Source organism: Maniola jurtina, chromosome Z (assembly GCF_905333055.1).
Source record: "Maniola jurtina chromosome Z, ilManJurt1.1, whole genome shotgun sequence".
Taxonomy (NCBI): Eukaryota; Metazoa; Arthropoda; class Insecta; order Lepidoptera; family Nymphalidae; genus Maniola; species Maniola jurtina.
Genome location: NC_060058.1, coordinates 11,236,428 through 11,260,693, shown reverse-complemented (window position 1 = coordinate 11,260,693; position 24,266 = coordinate 11,236,428). Strand labels below are relative to the sequence as shown.

General features: G+C 38.9%; 1 long non-coding RNA gene across 1 annotated transcript; it reads left to right on the top strand.

Moving 5' to 3' along the window:
- The first annotated feature begins 10,884 nt into the window (after window positions 1-10,884).
- LOC123880098 lies at window positions 10,885-22,874 on the top strand. Its single transcript, XR_006799164.1, has 3 exons — window positions 10,885-11,065; window positions 13,816-13,819; window positions 22,864-22,874. It is a non-coding gene; the product is annotated as an uncharacterized LOC123880098 (long non-coding RNA).
- The last annotated feature ends 1,392 nt before the right edge of the window (window positions 22,875-24,266 follow it).

Genomic DNA, 24,266 nt, shown 5'->3' with positions numbered 1-24,266 from the left:
TTCGCCATAAGTAATAATTTGCTCTGAGACTGGTGGGTGCTGGGTGGGTTTGGTAGAGAAAAAAATCCTTAAAAATATATAGGTGCTGGTACCCAATTCTTAGTTATTGCCAAAAAGTGTCCAAACCCAACCCTTGATTGTACACACTTTGAATTTCGTACACTTTGAATATTAATAAGGCAGCATAGTCGTGTTGGGACGTACACCAGTTTGAATAGACACCTGTGTGTGTATATGGGAGTGATCATCACGACAATAATTCGTGTTCATGGTTCTGAACACGAAATTACCTTACTTACTTTGCTTAGCTATTTGGTACTGTAATCGAATGTAAAGTGTCAATAATTAGGTACTTAAAATCCATCGCCGGCGCACTACTGAGTACCTCCTGTCAGAATGAGAAGAGTTTGGCTATTAAGTCCACTGTCCACCACGCTGGGCATCTGCGGATTTTCAGACTTCACGCACCTTTGAGTACATTATGGAGAACTGTCAGGCATACAGGTTTCCTCACAATGTTTTCCTTCACCGGATGTTTAATTGCACTTAAGGGCGAAGCGACCGGCCTGCCCGCGAAATTCAAATTTAATTTGGTTTTTCGCAATTTGTAAACTAATACGACAACGTAGGCTTATGGCATTCTGATTCCGACAGTGGCAGTATCATCCTCACAGGTTTATATAAAAATCTTTACTTGAAAAGATCCAGTTTAAGAAATTAATTAAAGTATCGACTAATTTGTGAGAATAGTCGATATATTTTTATAAATACTATACATACTATGCTCGCGACTTCGTCCGCATGGACACGACAAACAAACCCCCATTTTACCTCCTTAGAGGTTGAATTTTCAAATATCCTCTCTTTGTAGATGTCTATGTCTACGTCATTATTTTGATAGCATCATTAAATTATGAGATATTTGACGATTCAAAGTAGGTATAATATCTACTTGAAATAGTTCAATAGAATTTTTTTTATTTTTTTTTTAACTTTATTTTATCTGTATGCCCTGCAATTCGATCCGTCCAGTAGTTTAAGCTGTGCGTTGGTAGATCAGTTAGTCAGTAAGATGAGTAAGTCGCATTTTCCTTTTATGTAAGTAATGTATTTAAGTATTTAGATCTAGATAATTTCCTTAATTGCATGCCGGGAATCGATCCCGGGAACCCCAGCTTAAAAGACCACACCGTTTATCATTGCCTCGGTGAGATCGTCGAATTTATAAAGATGTTGCCGCACATCCTCCGCAGGGGCTTCGATAGGAATTTTCCCTAAATGAGGGAATTTCCGAGCTAATTCCGCCACGCGCCTCCCCTGTTGACGGATGCACGTGGGTAAAAGATTCCTTTTAACAATTGCACCTATGCCATAATTAATATCTAGTAAGTAGGTACAAAAGCTGTGATAGCCTAGTGGTTACAACGTCCGCCTCCCAATCGGAGGTCGGGGGTTCGATCCCTGGCACGCACCACTAACTTTTCAGTTATGTGCGTTTTAAACAATTAAATATCACTTGCTTTAACGGTGAAGGAAAACATCGTGAGGAAACCTGCATGCCTGAGAGTTCTCCATGTTCTCAAAGGTGTGTGAAGTCTGCCAATCCGCATTGGGCCAGCGTGGCAGGCTATGGCCTAAAACCTTCTCATTCTGAGAAGAGACCCGTACTCAGTAGTGGGGCGGAAATGGGTTGATCATGATGAAGTAGGTACGCGACAGGTTGAGACTGCAATCGGGGAATGAGGCGCTGTGTGGGTGTACGGGGCGTCCCCACTCCGATAGCCATCTCGACCTGTCGCATTACCTAAGCAACTTCATTACACAACGAGGTAACAGCAAAGTGCACGACATTGTTAAACACTTAAGAAGTTTAGTTTCGTAGACCTCGTCTACCTCTCCGTATGAACTATGAACCTACCCACCAATTAAAAGTTTAATGCCTGATTCTTGTTCAGCGCATGTCCACACTTTGTTTCAAAAGATAGTCGGTATAGCATTGAATTATCTCTTTTTGCGACTTATTGCTGAAGGTCGCGACCTTTTCCCATTAATCAAAGCCGGCAAGCGATTAGAAACCAAAGGAGTATGAGTTGGATGAAAACTGCCATACTCCTACCAGGTTAACTCGCTTCCATCTTAGACTGCATCGGCACTTACCACCAGGTGAGATTACAGACAGGGGCTCATTTGCATCTAAGTAAATCCATACTAATGTTATAAATGCGAAAGTGTGTCTGTCTGTCTGTCGGTCTGCTACTTTTTCAAGGCCCAACAGCCCAACCGATTTTGATGAAAGGTTAGGTATTTAGTTAATTATCCTGGAAGATCAAAGAGTTCTCACGGGATTCTTAAAGGGCCATCCGTTTAACCGATTTATATGAAATTTGGTAGTTAGCTTACATCCCGGAAACTGATATAGACAACTTTTTATCCCGGAGTTCCCACGGAATTTTTTAAAAATTTAAATCCACGCGGGTGAAGTCGCGCGCATTTAGTAATAAATTAAAGACTCTCGAGCCTTTCAGTCAAAATGTTTCGAAATGCAAAAAACTAAGTGTTTCGGGTAGGTACCTGTACGTAAGCTACCTATAAGTTCAGACAACAAAGTGCAAGACATTGTTAAACACTCACAAACTTGCGTTGCTGAAGATGGTACAAGGTACCAATTAAAAGTTAAATGTCTAATTCTTGTTAGCGAGCGAGCCCGCAACTAGACCGAAAGTTTCAGACGATAGGTATGACATGGTGTGTCCGGGAAATTGGAGCATTACTTAAGCAGGAATTAGTAAAACTCCGATCCTGCGAATAATTTAGTAGCAGGTATACGAACAGAATTAAATGCACTCTGAGAAGGAAGGGAAGTCTCAATCCATACTTTCCTTACTAAGGTACCTGGGTCGAATATGGCCACCTTAAGGTTTCGTGTCTATTTTGTCATGTTTTTTTTCAGACTAGACGGCAAGCCAGGGTATTTTTCTCAAAGATTATCTATCTATCAAACTTTCTTAATATTGGAAAAAATATCTAAAACATTTAATATTTACAGATATTCTTTACTTTTATTAAAAAATCGGAAAATGGCCATATTTCCGACAGGGTCGGTTAATATGCCCATAAAACAATACAACAATACAATATCAAAAAGATCTTGTTTTCTTTTTGTGAAACATTTGATGGCCCTTTTGGCTACAGTTTTATTGACTTTCCAATATTTTTTTTCTTTTTTACATCAGATAAAGCCAATTTCATATTTTCAGCGTTCCATTTACTCCAAATTCCCTTACATTTGTATCGCGGCACGACCTAAAACAAAAAAGTAAAAAGGTTTAGTTAGGTAATAAATAAACTAAAATATTTTTTATTTATTCTTTAGGTATCAATAATTCATACAGTAAATATGGCCAACTCTTGGCCATATTCTCACGTCACTTCATTTTCAAAGTCACGTCATTTTTTTCTTTTCATTCACATAGATCATAAACTCAAAAGTATTTTGAGAAATACACACAGAAATAACAAAATACAATTGCCATACAGTAAAACATAAATAGAAACTCATGAAATCGAAAACTAACAGTAATGCAGGACAAAACTTACAGAGATTTTTAATAACGGTGATATGGTCTCCCACTTCGACGAAACCTGAGCGACAGGCGTTTGTGCGGGAGGGATGGTGGTTGCGCCGTTCGGATAAGGTTGCAACTCGCAACCATATACCACCGCGTTTAGTTTTAAAAAATGTTGCGTTTTAGAAAACTAATAGTATGTGGCCATATTTTCCGTCTGGCCATATTCGACCCAGGTACCTTAAATACTTACCTACCTACTAATGCGAAAGTGTGTCTGTATGTTTGTCTGTCTGAAACCTTTTCACGACTGAACTGTTCAACCGATTTTGATGTTTGGTACAAAGTTAGGGTAAATCCCGGGCACGGCCATGGGCTACATTTTAATCCGGAAAAATAGAATGTAGGTACTCTCAGAAAAACGGAAATTTTTAAAAATCAGCCAAGTGCGAGTCGGGCCTTGCTCTTTTTGGTTTCGTGCATAGGTAATAATAATTACGATATGGGCAAAAATATCATAATCGGTTCGATAGTCTTTGAGATAATCGCAAGTATACCTGCCTACCTACATACATACGGATCGAATGTATAACCTTTTTTTGAAGTTGGTTAGTGACATATTATATTATAATGCACTATGGCTAGAAATTGTTTCACTTTGCGATACATAGAGTGCACTGCCACAAACCACTCTGAGGGTAGAGCCAGGCCCGTGGGGTGCCTCGGGCCGTAACGATGACTACCTATTAGTTGAAATTTTGCTTTTACACACAATAAATACCTACATATCCACATTTTTTTAGGGTTCCGTACCTCCAAAAATAGAAAACGGAGCCATTGGATCACTTTGTTGTCTGTCCGTCTGTCTGTCTGTCCGCATGTCACAAGTCTCTAGCTCTAGTTGACTTGATTTTTGAAAGATCAAGACCTAGTAAACTAATATAAAAAAATACAGCTCAAAAAGCGAAGCTATTACGTAAAAAGCGAAGCTATTACGTAAAAAGCGAAGCTATTACGTAAAAAGCGAAGCTATTACGTAAAAAGCGATATACCACTCACTCACTCACTCTCTGAGTAATCGCGAAATCCCATGAACTAAATTATAAAGTCTACAAACTTGAAATTTGGAAGGTAGGTTCCTTCTGGGACGTACCTACCTAAGTATATACTTAGGTGTCAGCTAAGAAACGGTTTTCGGAAAATCCCCCTAAGGGGTTTTTAGGGTTCCGTATCGAAAAAGTAAAAACGGAATCCTATTAATGTCACTCTGCTGTCTGTCTGTTCGTCTTCTGTCTGCCCGTCTGTCTGTCTGGCCGTCTGTCTGGTTGTCTGTCCGCGTGTCATAGGTCTCTTGCTCGTAGACTAAATGAGTCACAAATCTGCCATATTAATTATTATCTACAACCTGATCATTCGGTAAGTACAACACAGGTCTTTTCTTATGAATGAGCATTTAGGCTTGGGTTTAGGCCACAGTCCGCTACGCTGGTTCAATGCGGATTTGCAAACTTCACACACCTTTGAGATTATGGGCCATAGACTTCCTATATTATGGGCATTATGATATTAATTAATTGCATAAAATGCACATACTTACCTACCTACTTAAGTAGTTTTTGTTTTTGATGTCATTTTTGGATGTTTGACATCGTAGCTCCTAAACTAATGAACCGATTTTAATTTAGTTGTTTTTGTTTGAAAGGTGGATTGATCCAGAGTGTTCTTAGCTATAATCTATGAAAATCGGTTCTACCGTTCGAAAGTTATCAGTTCTTTTCTAGTTACCTTCGCTTGTAGGGAGTGTAATAAATTTTTAATTTACACTTGTCTCTAGTTTTAAAAGGCTTGTGTGCCCGTAAGAAATCTGTTATTTGGGTGCTTGTACTTTTGTATTCTAAATGTAAAGCTGCAAAAAGTTTAATAGAGTGTCCTGAAAACTTATGATTTTCCACGTAGCGAAGTTTAGACGCTCAGCGACGAGTCGAGCGGAGGCCGTAGAGAGTAGAGAGTAGGCCGCTCATGGTCGGAGCTGGTCTAGGCGCTACGGCCATGTTGCACGGCCGCCCATGGGAGGCGTGAGGCGCCGGGAGCGGGACGGAGCGAGGGCGCGCGCGCCGGCGCGAGCGGGACGGCGGCGAGGCGGCGCGCCGCGGAGGGCGTGCGGGCGGCCGGCACGCACTCCTGTTCCGGTCGCGTCCACGGGCGGCCGGGGACCCGCGCCGCACCGAACTCACTTTTCCCTGCATCCGATGCGTGGACGAGCCGAACCGCGACGTTTTTTCACCCTCTCACACGTCCCGCGAACACCGCGCGTGCGAGGGCGCAAGCATACCTCGGAAAGCGCGCCAATTTTCCTAAAGTTCGAGTTTCGTTGGCGCGAAAACTTCGCGCTCTGTTTTGGGTTACTTTGAGCCCGTAAAGTTTTAGTTTCGGTCACTGTAGTTGGTTTGAGTGACTTTACTGGTTGTTATGATGGTTGTCAGTGAACACTACTGAGTGGCCTGGTCCTCATGAGTTATCCAATGATGGATGACTGGGAGCGCCACGTCAGCCCCTTGCTGCAGGACATGGGCTGCCCCAATGACGAAACCCAAGACGACTTCTTTAACCAACAAGATGTAAGTCCACAACCAATACTTCAAAGTACTAACACGGATCTGGTACAGTTTTCCTCCCATTTTCATTGCTAAAAGAGGGAGAAACTTAAAAAGTGGATCAGTTTCAATTAAGTACCTACTTAAGTAGATACAATCACTTGACAATTGATAAGTATGTTACTGACAGGCATCTAAACATCTGTAACTAACAAGGCTACCTAAGTACCTACTTACTTAGTTACCAAATGAAACTATCTAAGTAACCATTCCTAAGTACTTAAATAAGTCAGAGGTATTCAGGTATACCTATTTTGGCAACTTATCTACATTTTCCATCTAAGTAGATATGTACTTAGATAGATACATTCGTCTTGGCGTGAAAACAAAGTCAAAAGTCAAACTCAAAATCTTTATTCAAAGTCAAAGTCTAAATCTTAATTCAAAGTAGTAAGGTACAGTGTACACCTTTTTATTTATTTAATAATATTTAATTAATAGTTTTATAGGCACTTATTAGACCTATCAAAGCTGTTTGGCAACTTATTCCCAAGCTTTCGTATTGTAATACCTAGTAAGGTTTTATCAATCAGTTTACGTTTTTTAAAAACTGAACTATGAGAGACATCTCCCATAGGTACCTAGATATGTCTTCTGGAAGCTTATTATACTTAGAAACGTAAGTACATACACAGTTACCAATAAATGACTTGCTAACTTTACTTAGCTTATAGGCGGGCATTACAAGTTTATTTTTATTTCTAGTAAGTAGGTACTTACTTAGCTAAGTAATTACATTAAGACTTTTTTAAATAAATTTATTAATATTTTTATGGACCTATAACATATTTTCAAAAATATATTGGAGCACTGTCATAATTATAACTTCACTAGATGATGCCCGCGACTTCGTCCGCGTGGATTTAAGTTTTTTGAAATCCCGTGGGAACTCTTTGATTTTCCGGGATAAAAAGTAGCCTATGTGCTAATCCTGGATATTATCTATCTTCATTCCAAATTTCAGCCAAATCTGTCCAGTAGTTTTTGCGTGAAGGAGTAACAAACATACACACACACACACACACACTTACAAACTTTTACCTTTATAATATTAGTGTGATTGAATCCAAAAATTCAGAAATTATGAATTTTCAAACCCCTGCCGGGAATCAAACCCGGGACCTCCCACTAATAAGACCACAGCGCTTACCACTGCCTGCGCCAGGGAGGTCGTCGAATTTCTGTATTTGTATTTGAATCGATGATACGTCAAAATACTAAGCTATGGTGACATGAGATCATAGACAAGTGTAAATTAAAAATTTATAACACCCCCGACGATCCAAAGTATTTGAGTTTTCCAAAACATCATTTTCAAATAAATAATTATGTATTTAGGCAACGTCCATCTTGACAGCTTGACATTTGTCTATTGACATAATATTATGAACCTAACGGTTATCTAACCTTCTTCTCTACAAGAAAACTAGAAAAGAGCTGATAACTCTTAAACGGCTGAACCAATTTTTTTAGATTATAGCTAAGAACACTCTCGATCAAGCCACCTTTCAAACAAAAAAAACTAAATTAAAATCGGTTCATTCGTTTAGGCGCTACGATGCCACAGACAGATACACAGATACACAGATACCAGACACACAGACACACAGATACACAGATACACACGTCAAACTTATAAAACCCCTCTTTTTGGGTCTGAGGTTAAAAAATAGGGCTATAGGGCTATCTGCATCAAAAGTACTTACCTACATGTGACCACCATTTGACGCCTGCCAGTGACGTCGACGCCTCGACATTTTGCTACAAGTTCCTAACTGTCGTGAACTGTGCCTAAGTTGAAATACACTACAGATATATCTAGATAGATATCGATATAGATCCTAGGATCGATATCTATCGATCGTTAGATCGATAACGATCGAAACCAATGGCTGTCCAAAAACCACACAATCTCTTTTAGCGGTTATTGCATGTCGCAACTAAGAAAAAGTTCTCGTAAAACTATGCGTAGATAAACCGCCTCCAACACGCTTTGCCATAGAACTTTGTAGGTTTTAGTCCTATAGCACGCGACAGGTTGAGATGGCAATCAACTCGCATAGCCCGATAGCGCGGTGACGTGTGGGTGTGCGGGGCGTCCCCCCGCCTCATACCCCGATTGCTATCTCGACCTGTCGCGTACTAGGTAAGTACCCATCTACCTACTGACAAATTTTATTAGCCCAGTGAGGCTTACTCAAACTTGCCTATGCTAGTGATCGTTTAAGAAATATATATTCTGCCACTACGGATGAGTTAAAAAATAGTGATATTCTACCAGAAGTTATTTGCTTCTAACCGATTGGTAACAGACGCGCTCCGTCGTCCCTTCATTCAGCTCCCCTTATCGGCTTTCGTTCCGTTACTAATGTAGCCGGCTCATTTCGCTTGCCACCTCATCCCTTCACTCCGATCGGCCTCCCTTCTTTCAGTATTTCGCTCCTGGCTTCGTGTTTTACAAAAATACTAGGAGAAGAACAGACAAGACTGGGTGAAATTGGGATCAGATGACCTTCTGGGTTTCCTAGTTAGGAAGTACTCGAGCAAATTATACTTATTGATAATAACTCGGTTATTATATTGGGATGACCTTGGGGGTGACAGACAGACAAGCTTTGAGGTAGGTACCTAGTTATAGGTTTTGGTCAACTCTACATCAATAGATAAGTATCTAGATCCGTGATGTCGCACGCTACTGACTAGACATCTGATAGATGACAGACAGAAAAGGAGCTTGGTAAATATAGCTTACTCACTGATTCCAGAAGAATAACTGAATCAGAGTCACACAGCGGGCGATAGAGAGAGCTAAGCTAGGAGTTTCTCTACGTGAACAAATGAGAAGATCCGCAGGAGAAACAGAGCAACTGACATACTACGCTAAACGGATTGCGCAGCTAAAGATGACAATAGTCAGAAAAAACTGGTCAAGTACGAGTCAGACTCGCGCACTGAGGGTTCCGTACTCGGGTATTTTTTCCAACATTTTGCACGATAAATCAAAAACCATTAGGTATACATAAAAATAAATAAATAAAAATTTCATATGATACCCCACTTGGTATACCTACATAGTTATCTTACTTTGAAAATTTAAACACATTTTAATTTTTTATGGCAAACCAATTTTCCGTGGAAGTTTGCATGGTAATGTACATCATATACATATTTTTTAGTTTTATCATTCTCTCATTTCAGAAGTTAAAGGGGAGGGGGGGGGGGGCACATTTTACTGTCTCTCGCGCAAACTATTCAATTTAGAAAAAAATGATGCTAGAAACCTCAATATCATTTTTGAAGACCTATCCATAGATACCCCACACATATGGGTATGATGAAAAAAATTTTTTTGAGTTTCAGTTCTAAGTATGGGGAACCCCCAAAATTTATTGTTTTTTTTTTCTATTTTTGTGTGAAAATCTTAATACGGTTCACAGAATACATCTACTGACCAAGTTTCAACAGTATTCTTATAGTTTCGGAAAAAAGTGGCTATGCACATACGGGAGACAGGCAGACAGTCATGACGAATCTATAAGGGTTCCATTTTTTGCCATTTGGCTACGGAACCCTCAAAACGATAGACGTTGGGGTCCCAAGGTGTTAAGTAGGTATTGTTGTAAGGCTCCCACTGCATTCAAGTGGCGCAAGACTGGCGTGTGGATGTCACCTTAGAAACCTATGTCAAGCTATGGGCGTTTATGAGTTGATGATGATGATGATGAAAGAAAGGTTTATTACTCATCACACTAATATTATAAAGCCGAAAGTTTGTATGTGTTTGTGTGTGTGTGTATGTTTGTTACTCCTTCACGCAAAAACTACTGGACGGATTTGGCTGAAATTTGGAATGGAGATAGATAATATCCAGGATTAGCACATAGGCTACTTTTTATCCCGGAAAATCAAAGGGTTCCCACGGGATTTAAAAAAAACTTAAATCCACGCGGACGAAGTCGCGGGCATCATCTAGTCAAGAATAAAAATTTCCACCTACTGTTTTTTAACCGATTTCAAAAAAGGAGGAGGTTCTCAATTTGTCAGTTTTTTTTTTGTTTTTACACTGTATCGTTTCCCGCTCCAAATAAACTATGTAATATTTACTTTTAATTATAACAAAATTATCCAGTTAAAAACTTGAAAGTGTTTTTGTGTTAAATACTTGCTTATCTATTTCTTATTTCAAATGTTATCAATGATAAGAATCTTATCGGCGGTGTTATTTGAAATCAGTTCACGATAATTGATTTTAACGAGAAAGTTTCGCCGCTACATTTAGTTACATACCTAATATATTTTGTTTAATGGTTTAGGTCTATGCCGGGGCCCCCTATTGCTATTATCAAAAGGAAAGATTCGTAAAATTTTGAAAAGGTTGAAAAATTTACTTGCAAACTTATTTTTAACCCCCGACCCAAAAAGAGGGGCGTTATAAGTTTGACGTGTGTATCTGTGTATCGGTGTATATGTGTATCGGTGTATCCGTGTATCTGTCTGTGGCATCGTAGCTCCTAAACTAATGAACTGATTTTAATTTAGTTTTTTGAGAACTTCATGGTAAACTCTCGTCCATGCAGGTATCCTCAAGATATTTTTACCCACTCTTAAGCTCATTTTACACTATAAGATATACATTACTTATATTATAATAAATCCCTGTCAAAATAGACATTCAAGGATACAATAATTCGCATAGAGCTAAAAATTGGTGCAAATGTTTGGAATACCAATATAAATGAACTGTGAAAAGTCCCCATCGATCCCACATTTGCAAAATAAGGTCAAAGTTCACAAAAAATGGGATTAATGAATTTTCCAGCTAAACAGTAGTTTTATCATAAAATAGTTAAGACAAAAATTGTATACCTATAATATATATAATATATATAATTGTATTGTATTGTATATTGTGTAATTGTATTAATTCAGACTTATGTAAAATTAGTACTTGGAGTGAGTCGCACGGGCTAACTATAAACGCTAGTAAGTCACAGGCTGCTATCATCGGTAACCCTAAGCTAACCTGTAAAATCGATCCCAATTCAGTAGGTTCGATTGTGCTGAATAACTCGACATTGCCTTTCAGTCATACTGTCAAGAATCTCGGCTTGTTTATTGACTCGTCATTCTCCTGGATTCCGCAAATCAATTATGTAAGCAGACGCCTTTTCGCTGCTGTCGGCTCCCTTAAAAGATGGAAGAATCTCCTCCCAATCAAAACAAAAATATCCTTGGCTGAATCTCTGCTCTTACCCATTCTTGATTATGCCGATAGCAGCTATACGGATTTGAACGAGGAGTTACTAAACAAGCTGGAACGGTTGCAAAATCTTTGCATTCGATTTGTCTTTGGCTTGAGAAAATTTGACCATGTCAGCGAATACCGTTCTCGTCTCAAGTGGTTGCCAATTAGACGGCGATGAAATTTCCACGTCCTCATTCTACTCTTTTCTATTCTCTATGAGCCTCACACTCCTCCCTACCTTAAAGATCGCTTCACTTTCCTCGGTGCTGCTGATCGCCACATGAAGTTGCGCTCTTGCTCGGATAACAAGCTCCAAACCCCAAGAAATTACACAAAATTCTACGGGAGGTCCTTTACGGTACATGCAGTACAACTGTGGAATGACCTCCCCAAGAATATTCGAAGTTCGAAATCCCTGCCCATTTTTAAAAATCGTTTGAAAGAATTCTACTTATCTATGCCATAATAGTTTAAATATTGTTTTTATTTATTATATTATTATTTTTTATATTATATGTATCCCTTTTATATTATATGCAAGTAACTATATTATCATATATAGCATATACATATATATTTATATATTATATATATATATATATATAATTACTTTTTTATGTTTATTAGTATATATATAAATCTTTGTAAAAAAATCCTTGCGACTTGGTACTATCCAACCTCCTTCCTAGAACTTCTCCTTTCAGCAAAGGTTGCCTGGTAGAGATTGCTCCAAGCAATAAGGCCGCCTTTGCACACAATTGTTTTTTTTTTCTGTTTTCTTCTTACTGTGTTGTTATCCTTATATGTGTTTTTGTGTGCAATAAAGAGTTTCTATCTATCTATCTATCTATCTATACCATATAAATTTATTTACAAAAATTGTTCTTACACTTATTTCCCTATTCCTGAGATATCGCGATTCTAAAACAGGAAAAGAAATTGAAAAGTAGCCTATATTTTAATCCAAGTATAATCTATCTCCATTGCGAATTTCTGCTAAATCTGTTCACCAGCTTTTGCGTGAAAGAGTAACAAACATACACACATACACACAAACTTTCACCTTTATAAAATACTATATATATATAATATAAAATACTAGCTAATGCCCGCGACTTCGTTCGCGTGGATGTAGTTTTTTTAAAAATCCCGTGGGAACTCTTTGATTTTCCAGGATAAAAAGTAGCCTATGTGCTAATCCAGAGTATAATCTATCTCCATTCTAAATTTCAGCCCAATCCGTCCAGTAGTTTTAGCGTGAAGGAGTAACAAACACACACACACACACACACACACACACACACACACACACACACACACATACAAACTTTCTCCTTTATAATATTAGTGTGATTAAGTGTGATAGTGTGATGGAAATCACTCACGCTAGTTATACCTACCTACTAGTTATTATTTGTGAACGTATCGCAAGGTACATGCGAAGGCAGCGAAGGAGTATAAAGGCTGTGCGATAAATCCAAGCCGTTACAAGTTCCGCACCACAAGTGGACACTAACTCACGCTGCTGCGGCGCGGACACCCGGACAGCGCCGTGGCATGCTGCCCGGACCCTGGCCAGTTGTGCCAGATTGCCTCGCCTCACTACAGCTCACGTCAGTTATGAAACTGTTGTATACTTAGAAACTGGCGTTACTTTGCGGAACTCCATGATTTAGGTACAAGGAACCAAAAGCTTAACTCTGTTTAGTACTAGCTGATGCCCGCAGCTTCGCCCGCGTGGATTTAGGGCATGAAATCCCGTGGGAACTTTTGATTTCCCCGGACAAAGTAGACTATCCGTAATAGTCCGTCCCCGGGATGCAACGTGTTTCTGTACCACGTAAAAACATCTAAACGGATGATCCTTTAAAAATCCCGAGGGATCACCAGGATTTAGGAATGCAATTCCTTACAGCATTAGGGTTGAGGAGTTGGGTCCTCGAGATCAACGACAATGTCTTTACTTGGTACAGATACCTTCAATATTAATCAATTTATAACCGACAGTTTCTAAATCCCATCAGTATTGATGGTGAGGTCCCCTGCAGCATCAGGATTGAGGAGTTGGAATCCAATTTTTTATAAAACAATGTCACAAAGTTCCTCTATCGATTAAAAAAAAAATACGCAAATCGGTTCAGAAATCTCGGAGATTTCGGTGTACATAGGTAGATAAACACAACTCCCTTTTTGAAAGACGGTTAAAAAAGTAGTATATGTGACTCCCTGGTCAATCCTCTACTTGTCTGTGAAAATCCCGTCAAAATCGGTTCAGCCGTTCCGAAGATTAGCCTTTTCAAACAGACGGACAGACAGACAAAAATTTTAAAAACGTGTGATTCAGTGTTAGTATCGTTCAAATAACCATATGAGCTTAATATGAGGTAGTTATTTCGAAATTACAGACAGACACTCCAATTTTATTTATTATATATCACACTATCACACTTCACACTAATATTATAAAGCCGAAAGTTTGTATGTATGTGTGTGTGTGTGTGTGTGTGTGTATGTTTGTTACTCTTTCACGCAAAAACTACCAGACGGATTTGGCTGAAATTTGGAATGGAGATAGATAATATCCTGGATTAGCACATAGGCTACTTTTTATCCCGGAAAATCAAAGCGTTTCCACGGGATTTCGAAAAACCTAAATTCACGCGGGCGAAGCCGCGGGCATCGGCTAGTAGATTATAAACGCGAAAGTTTGTATTAATTAATGTATGGATGGATGTATGGATGAATGGATGTATGGATGGATATATGCCGTGTGGATGGATGTGTGAGTGTTTATTACTCTTTCACGCAATAACTACTGGACGGATTTAGCTAAAATTTGCGCACCACAAGTGGACACCAACTCGCGCTGATGCGGCGCGGACACCTGGCCAGCGCCGTGGCATGCTGTGCGGACCCTGGCCAGTTGTGCCAGATTGCCTCGCCTCGCCACAGCTCACGTCAGTTATGTAACTTTTAACAAAACGTCGAGGCTTCACCTACATTGGCAGGCGTCAATTATTATTAATGTACTAGCCGATGCCCGCGACTTCGCCCGCGTGGAATCAGGTTTTTGAAATCCCGTGGGAATTCTTTGATTTTCTGGGATAAAAAGTAGCCTATGTGCTAATCCAGGATATTATCTATCTCCATTCTAAATTTCAGCCAAATCCGTCCAGTAGTTTTTGCGTGAAGGAGTAACAAACATACACACACACACACACACACACATACAAACTTTCGCCTTTATAATATTAGTGTGATTATGTAGGCTATGAAATAAAAATCATCATCTAAAACAGATTTTTATTTATTTCTATGCATAATAGTTTTTGATTTATCGTGCAAAATGTCGGCTAAATTCCCGAGTACGGAACCCTCGGTGCGCGAGCCTGATTCGCACTTGGTCGGTTTTTCTCTAGAAATACGGAACCCTAAAAACGCCAAATTTTCAACATTAATGATGTCAGTTAATAAACAATAGATAACTAGTCAAAAAACCTTATATTAACCAGTCGTTCCAAATCGATGGAAATATAGATAAAAGTTCAACCCCATGCAGGTTGATACTGCCCTGTAAAATAAACTTTATTACCAAAGAAATAGGGTCTATTATAGAAGATAATATCGCATGAAGGTTCTGTTTATTATAATTATAGAATGTAGGCATGTCATTAAGGCTTGTAAATAATAGGCTGTGACATGACGCCAGTATGCTAAGGCCTAGTTTAAAAGAAATCGTTATGTTCCAAACGTTTAAGAATCTACTATAAACTATAATATTGCTGATGATGACATATTATGGATCCGAGGCTAGGATATTGTTATCTAAGTATATGAGCCTAATAAGAAAGCTTGCAGTCACTCAGTAAGCGACGGAGAGACCTCCAAGCATATTGGAGTCATTCTGTATGATCAAATCAGAAATGCCACTTCAGAATTTTCATCAATCTTCATGTCAGTTTTTTTATCCCCGACCCAAAAAGAGGGGTGTTATAAGTTGGACGTGTGTATCTATGTATCTGTGTGTTTGTGTATCTGTCTGTGGCATCGTAGCTCCTAAACGAATGAACCGATTTTAATTTAGTTTTTTTTTTTGTTTGAAAGGTGGCTTGATCGAGAGTGTTCTTAGCTATAATCCAAGAAAATCGGTTCAGCCGGTTGAAAGTTATTTACTTTTTAGAGAGTTTTGTGTCGGGTGTTTTTAAATTTTGAATTTATACTTGTTTTCGAGTTGCGCCTCACATGGAACAGTTTATTCGAGTGCCTCTTCTGTTTGAGGTCTTTTGACTTTAAGCTCAGGTATTAGAGGCGCCGGGATTACAGCTAACCCTTAGGTATAAGTGGTGTGGCACAGCTATCAACAATAAAAAAAAATTCTTTGTTGCTTTCAAATGAGGAGATCCGTAGGAGATTCAGAGGCAAGGTAATCAACATAGGTCAGCGGGTGAGAATGGGCAGGGCACACGTTTCGAAAAACTGATAGACGTTGGGGTCCCACCCAAAGTTTTAGAATGGTACCAGCCATTCTAAGGTTGCAGCTCCCTAGGTTGACAGAGGACATCAAACGAATCGCATGGAGCCGCTGGATTCAAACAGCGCAAGACCGCGATGTATGGATGTCCTTATAATGTTGCGGCTATAATGCCCAACAACGAAATGAGTGGCCACACTTCAACGGTTAGGTAATATCTTATGCCAATTGAATTGGGCTTAAAATCGTCTAACGCCAAACGGCATTGTGAGTGCCGTTGTACATCTACGTTTAACGGGAAACGCCGTTGAACATCGCGTTGTTGTTGGCCGGGACTTAAGAGACCTTTGTCCAGCGGTAGACGTCTATCGGTTAATAATGACGATGATTATCAAACTAATTTACCTAATGCTTAAGCGATGTAATAAAAAGTCTTGTACACCTAAGTAGTTAAAGTGTAAGTAAGTAATTCGTACCTACTTATGATCTAAAGGGCCGAAGTCGCGACGCGTCACGTTGCAGCTCCTCGGATTTCGTATCGTCAGCGCATTCAATCTCGTGCTTCCACGGAACTCCGATGCGGCGTGAGAACGGGTGTCGATAGCAGCTGGCTATGCCGGCATAACATTTCCTAATGTAATCAATAACATAAAACATAAATAGCTGATGCCCGCGACTTCGTTCGCGTGAATATAGGTTGGAGCTCTTTGATTTTCCTGGATAAAAAGTAGCCTATGTGTTAATGCAGGATATAATCTATCTTTAGTTCAAATTTCAGCCAAATCCGTCCAGTAGTTTTTACGTGAAAGGATATTGCGATCTATCCTAAATCCTTTCTTAGATATCGGATGTCGACGACATAATAGCAATTTGCAAGCCAACTTTCAGCCCGATCCGTCCAGTAGTTTGAGCCGTCCATTGATAGATCAATCAGTCAGTCAGTCACCTTTCCTTTTAAATATTTAAACTACTTCCTTCTTTATACAAATGCGGTAGTTTTTCAATCAATGAAAAATATTTCTAATTCTGTACATTTTATTTGAAGCAGAGTCCTCTCAAAACTGTATGAACCAACAAACTTTTCAACTTCGCCATATAGACAGACCTAAACTATATGTGTATGGTTTCCATTTCAATTTTCGTTCGAGCAATTTCAATTTTTATATTTTTGTGTACAAAGTGGTTGCATCGTTCGACTGTTGCAATATTTTTGTATTGAGTTCTCTGCTGTTTGAACGAAACGTAAATTTTTGAGAATACCTATCTATTTTTTATATTTTTTGCAAATAATCTAAGGGTTCAAAGTAGGTATGTACCCTATACGTATAAGTACATTAAAAAAGTCGTTAGGTCATCAATTTGATGTATAATGCCTGAGAGTTCTACATAACATTCTCAAAGATCTACTTATTTACCGGTAAAGGTAAAGGTACCTACTATGTGAAGTCTGCCAATCCGCACTTGACCAGCAAGCGTGGTGAACTATGGCCTAAAACTCTTCTCATTCCAAGAGGACACCCATTCCCAGTAGTGAGATTGATGATCATGATGATGTACCAATGCCATATTTTGTATTCACAATCGCATGAATAAATATTTACACAATAGATATTGTACAGTCAAATATACAAGATAAAGTTGAAAACTACAAGTGTAAATTAAAAATTTATAACACCCCCGACAAGTGAAGGTTACAGTAATAACTAGACAAGAGCTGATAACTTTCAAACGGCTGAACCGATTTTCTTGGATTATAGCTAAGAACACTCTCGCGATCAAGCCACCTTTCAAACAAAAAAAAAAGTAAATTAAAATCGGTTCATTAGTTTAGGAGCTACGATGCCACAGACAGATACACAGATACACACGTCAAACTTATAACACCTATCTTTTTTGGTCGGGGGTTAAAAACCTAATAATATCATGTAGCATGTTCTCACATAAATATGTGTAAGTATATATATATATAATAGGTGCATATAAATAATTAATCAATCAGTCGGTCCGTGATCCTCAGAGATTATAGTTGCAGGCTGTAGAACTTGTAGCTATGGGTACCTCGCATCCTAGTCACGGTACCTACATCACATGCAAATTCCATTACAATCTACTTCCTACAAATGTGACTATATGTCTGTAAGTACGTAGTTATGTAGGTACCTTCACAATAAGGCTTCTTATATTAGATAATAGGTATTGGCATCGATTCTAATGCTATTCTCTATTATTACTGCATTAGTTTACTATTCTTTATTGACATCAACATAAGAGTTTTTTGTTATACAATAATTTATAACACCCCTGACTAGTAAAGGTTACAGTAATAACTAGAAAAGAGCTGATAACTTTCAAACGGCTGAACCGATTTTCTTGGATTATAGCTAAGAACACTCTCGATCCAGCCAGCTTACAAACAAAAAAAAACTAAATTAAAATCGGTTCATTAGTTTAGGAGCTACGATGCCACAGAAATATACACAGATACACACGTCAAACTTATAACACCCCTCTTTTTTGGTCGGGGGTTAAAAATAAACTTACATCTAAATTTAAACTAAAAACAAATAAAAATAATTAAATTAAATTAGTTATTAATTGCATAAGTTTCTTTTAAACGTCAAAAATAGACTGAAAAGTGCGAGTTGGACTCTCAAACGAAAGGTTCCGTATCATCGTACAAGAGAAAACACTTTTTGATTATTTTATTTGCATGGCGGCCTATTGAAATTTTTATTTTCTATTTGTTGTTAGATAAAGCGGCAAAAAATTTCAACTCAACAAATTACGGTTCATATTAAGATATAGCCCCGCTGACTTGTAAAAGGGCAGACGGACGGACGGACGGACAACGGGGGCTTAGTAATAGGGTCCCGTTGGCAATCTTAAAAACCTTGGACCTTTAAAAAGGAGATTAAATCAAGAGTACCTTCCTATCTATCTACAACATAAATAGAAAGAGTTAGTAATTATTCAAAACTAGATAATGCCAACGACTTCGTCCGCGTGGATTTAGGTTTTAAAAATGTCGTGGGAATTTGATTTTCCGGGGTAAAAAGTTGCCTATGTCAATTTCCAGGACGTAGCTAAGCTACCTCTGTACCAAATTAATTCATATTGGTAAGTAAATCGGTATGAGGCATGGGCCTTTTGGAATTCCGTGGAACTGTTTGATTTTCCGGGATAAAAAGTAGCCTATTTCCGCCCCCAGGATGTAAGCTAACTCTGTACGAAATTTCATCGAAGCCTGTCAAAATGTTGGGCCATGAAAACAGTGGACAGACAGACACATTTTCGTATTTACCTATAATATTAGTATGAATTTCGCGTGTCCTTAGTACCTACTCGTACTAAAGTTAACGTCGTCGCTCTAACTGCAAACAGTCACGGCTGTTATCACCATTATCGCGCCGGCGATCAAACGTGTAAAAGCACTAAGAAACACATGTATGTAATCAAAATTAGTAAAAACATCTTTAGATTACAAAGATTGTAGCCACAATTATTGTGGAGTACAAACGATTTCTCAGTAAAGTTTCCATGTCACACAACATTGATGACTACAACCGATTACGTCGGCAAAATTGCGATCCGACGTCCACCATCGCCCCCACATTCATATCGCCAGAGATATTCAACCTTTATGGTACGTGTTTGTTGTTAGCAACAGAGAGGACAATGCCGCTGTTCACGACAGTTGTGCAACTTTGAATGAAACGTCGAGGCTTCGCCTACATTGGCAGACGTCAAACGTTACCTACATTTAACGCCAGGTGGGCTATGAAATGGCTAGGTACTTATCTTTTCTTGCATTGATATAGAATAGTAGGTATAGATGACAGATCACGGACAAAATGACATCCGTCAAGTGGCCAGGATTTTTTAAATGAGAACAGAAATATTTCTTCAGGTAGTGGGGGGGGGGGGGGGGGGGTTTGCTATTCTAGCACCTGGCATAGAGAATAACCTTATTTCAAGCCAATCACAACGTTGCAGCCAAATGTGACATTCACAGCGAGGGTGTTTAGTAAATAAGTTACAATAGCATGTCTGCCAATGACGCGTCAACTCTTCGACTATAAAACGATCAAAAGTACAGCAGTACACGCATGTTGCTTATCACAAAACACTTGTCAGACGTTTTTGCCGCCCGTGTGCATCGAGCCTTAAACTTCGCGTGATCCAAAGTCCAAACGTACGTTAACGTGTTACTATTAACAGACGCCCCAATTCCGTTGGTGCCAACTACCAACCTCGATCGAACCAAATTGGTTATTGCATGTTACACGCGCCAGGACTCAGGATATGTGAAGAGTTAAGGTCACTTTCAGTAATTAATTGACATTTCTTCTCCTTACTTCACTTCTTCTTTCTTCTTTATTTATATTTAGATATAATATAATCTGTACCAAAAGATTGCAAATACAGGGGTCTAGGCTCCGAATATGATTTTGTCCCATTCGGTGTCGAGACCCTTGGCACCCTTGGTCCGTAGGGTCCTAGTGCTATAAGGCTTTTTAGGGAAATATCAAAAAGGTTAGTCGACATCACAGGAGACCGAAGAGCTGGCAGGTACCTCGGACAAAGAATTAGTCTAGCCATTCAAAGGGGGAACGCTGCCAGTATCTTCGGAACCTTGCCTAAAGGGACTTCTTTTAATAATAATTTATTTTAGTTATTATATTATATTTTTTAAGGTTTTTAGTTTTAGGTTCATTCTTTTAATAATTTAGATGTTCTGAAATTAAATAATACAACTATTTGTAGCCATATTATGAACATTATATCATTTAGTGTATACTAGGAGAGCAGTGTCATTTTAATCAGTATCTATATTCAATGCGTTTAGATTTAGGGCTTTAAAAATCCCATGGTAACTCTATGATCATTGTAACGATCAAAATCAAACGTAACCTAACAGGCTGATACAATTTCGGATTTAGATAGTATGGATTGTAGGTAAGGTAACAAAGAGGCGATATTTAAGCCTTGCAGATACTAGCAATATCAGAGACGACAAAATCGGTGCGTCTATCAGTACTCTACGGCTGGACTCCTGGAAAAAAAAGATATATGGAACTATAGCTGTCATATCGGTACAAATGGACATACGAGTTTTTACGGTTTGCTGCAAGCGAGGCGTTCAGGCTTACAACTTTGAATCATTTGAATGTGTTTTACTAATAGCGCAACGGCGCGTATTTTCCTAGTTAAGTAATGAGTTATTACATAAAAAATATAGGTAACTATAGAAAAATGTATAGATTTATTTACGAATTCTTGTGATGACTCTTGATTTACTGGAAGCTAGTTTTGTTCCATTTTGCCTGCATAATAATGACTGCGATATCAAGCGCTTGTCATCAAATATACGAGTAGTCTCAACCACAATATTATTAGACTCCAACGGATTAGCAAGCTGAAGTGGCAGTGTGTAGGCTATGTCACCTGGCCACCATGGCCATTGCGCTGGGGCAGACGTGTTCTGGAATAGAGATTGCGTACCGTAAGTGCATCGTAAGAAAATCTCCAGCCCGCTGAACTGATGTCCTGAAGAAGTTGGGCTATGGATGGATGAGGAAGGTTGAGGACCATGTATGATGGCGCACTCTCGGGAAGGCCTATGTCAAACAATGGACGCAAGCAGGTTGATTGATGATTCCAATCATGCGATGTTTTAGATTTTCATCATAAGTATAACCATTATCAACCGATACACGTCCACTGCTGGACATAGGGGACTTCCATACGCCACGGCCTTTCGCTGACTGAATCTAGCAGTTTCCTGCAACTAGTTTGATGTCGTCTGTTAACCGAGTGGGGGGAGGGTCTTCCAACGTCGTACTTTTCGGTGGACATCATTCTAGCACTAAGTAGGTATCGGTTTTTCGAACTATGTACCCTTCCCATTGCCACTTCAGCTTCGTGACCCATTCTCGGATCTTTTCATTTTTGATCTGATCCCGTAGAGAATCTCCAATATAGTTTTAGATTTTGCTGTTATGGAATGTCTGTGAGTTCTTTCTACACATCTTCTGTCATTGTCCACCCTTTGTTGCTTTGACGCTGCCGAGATTTTTGCTCGTCGCCTTTTTGTGTTGCCTTACTCTGATTCCTTAGCCAACTATCCAGTACCACTCTGTTATATCTTGTTCCAACTGCTGGAAGTTCTCAGTACATAACCTGTGCTTCAATCGTTTTGGTCTTATTTTCATCATCTTCTTAGTTCTTATAGATTAGTATAAATGTAAAATAGTGGTTATCTGTCTGTTAGTCTGTCTGTTTGATCCTATTGAGTCGAAACTTTGTATAGTTGTTATTGATACTTGCGTGAAGGATTCAAATATATTAATACCATCAACGTTGATGGCACGCGAGTTGAATTGCAAGTTATAACGCATGCTGGGTCTTAGCTACCTATAATTAATTAAAAAACTTAATAATTCTATAGATAATTACTTTTGAGCTACGTCAACAATAAATTAATTAAATAATCCCACCTCGACTCACAACAAAAAAAGTGTGGAAACAATTATGTCCATCTCTAGAAACTATAAATGACAAGTTCCCAGAAACCATAACGCCTATAATGTGAAATTAACACGTAAACACCATAACGCTTGCTGCAAGAAATTGCAAAAAGCTTGCCCGCGACAGGACGAATGCTGTCGTAAGGGGGTGTTTACACAAAAGTGCTATGGTAATGGTAAGTGAAGATAGACTTTCTGATCTTATTTTCTGAATGAGAAAAAGCAGGATGGTTGAACTTATACCTGCCATGCTTGGTTGCAAAAGTAGTGTCAGTGGTATAAAAGATGAGGGATAGGGATTAATATATTGTTCATCTATATCTAATAAAGGAAGAAAATCAGATCACTAGAAGTATGTTAAATATGAATGTGGACGGAAAAAAGGAGAGGAAGACCAAAGAAAAGGTGGATGGATTGCGTGAAAGAGGATAGGTATGCGTGTAAAAAAGGATAAATGATGATGCGTTGACGGATGGCAGAAGTGAGTGGAAGATTTATGTTGTGCCGACCCCACATAAGGACAGAAAGAAGAAAGTTTTGGGATGCAAATGGTCCAAATGCAATCTTGTAACCAGAATGAGCCTCACCCACCCGTGGTGCACCCTGCCAATTTGCTAACAATGCTCTGACACTCCAAGTCACCTTTTATAGGTCGCTTTGTCTCATACGGCACGGTATAATCTCAAAGGTATGTTATACTAGCTGATACCCGCGACTTTGTTCGCGTGGATGTAGGTTTTTTAAAATTCCCGTGGGAACTCTTTGATTTTCCGGGATAAAAAGTAGCCTATGTGCTAATCCAGGGTATAATCTATTACCATTCTAAATTTCAGTCCAATCCGTCCAGTAGTTTTTGCGTGAAGGAGTAACAAACATACACACACACACACACACACACACACACACACATACAAACTTTCTCCTTTATAATATTACATAGTGTGATTTGCTTCGTGGTAGTCAAGCCGGCATCGCATTTGTGTTTCCTCTGGTGCTGCAAATGCTCATGGCTAGCGATTATCACATAACATGAGGTGAACCGCCTGCTTTGGTCGCTGTTTATTTTAAAGTATGGATTCTGAGGTAGCTAGGGTGTGGTCAAGTTATTTATACCGCTCGGTTCTGTGTAAACCCTCCTTTAGAGCGGAGTGGTCATTATCTTGGCAGTTAATTGAAATACAAGGCTTTGAAACTATCGGTATGTGACGCCTTCCCTTGTGGAGTGTCGTATGAAAGCAAACGGTCCGCTTATAGCAGCTCACAAGACGGTTGCACATAGTGAAGGTCTTCCTTCAGAATATCATTCAGTTTTTAACCGACTTCAAAAAGAGGAGGAGCTTTTCTATTCGTAGCATGTTTTTTATGTATGCGTGTATTTAGCGTGCGAGAGAATGAGTCGGAATACATTTTACAGTGTTTTCCTGTTATTTCATAGGTACCAAAGTCCTTGTTGGACTCGAAATCTTGGGAGTTCGTATGATATCAGTGTAATGTCTTATGTAATAATATACCAAGACAAGTACGTAGAATAAAAGTTAAAATAATTTTTAAACTTGGTATCATAACAAATAAACTCTACGATTTTTCTACTTCCGATTCTCTGAATTAGTCTCATTCTCACGAAGTTTAGTTTTCTGAAGGATTCACTTCTGCCGTGTGTGAACTGCACACATGTTTTTCTCGTTGTGTGATACCTTTGTTCGATAATTCCTCGGTATAAAAGCGTTACACTTTTAGTTACAAGTGTGTGCGAGCAGCTGAGTGCATTTAACAATGTTTTTGTGCCACCAGATTCCTCTTGTC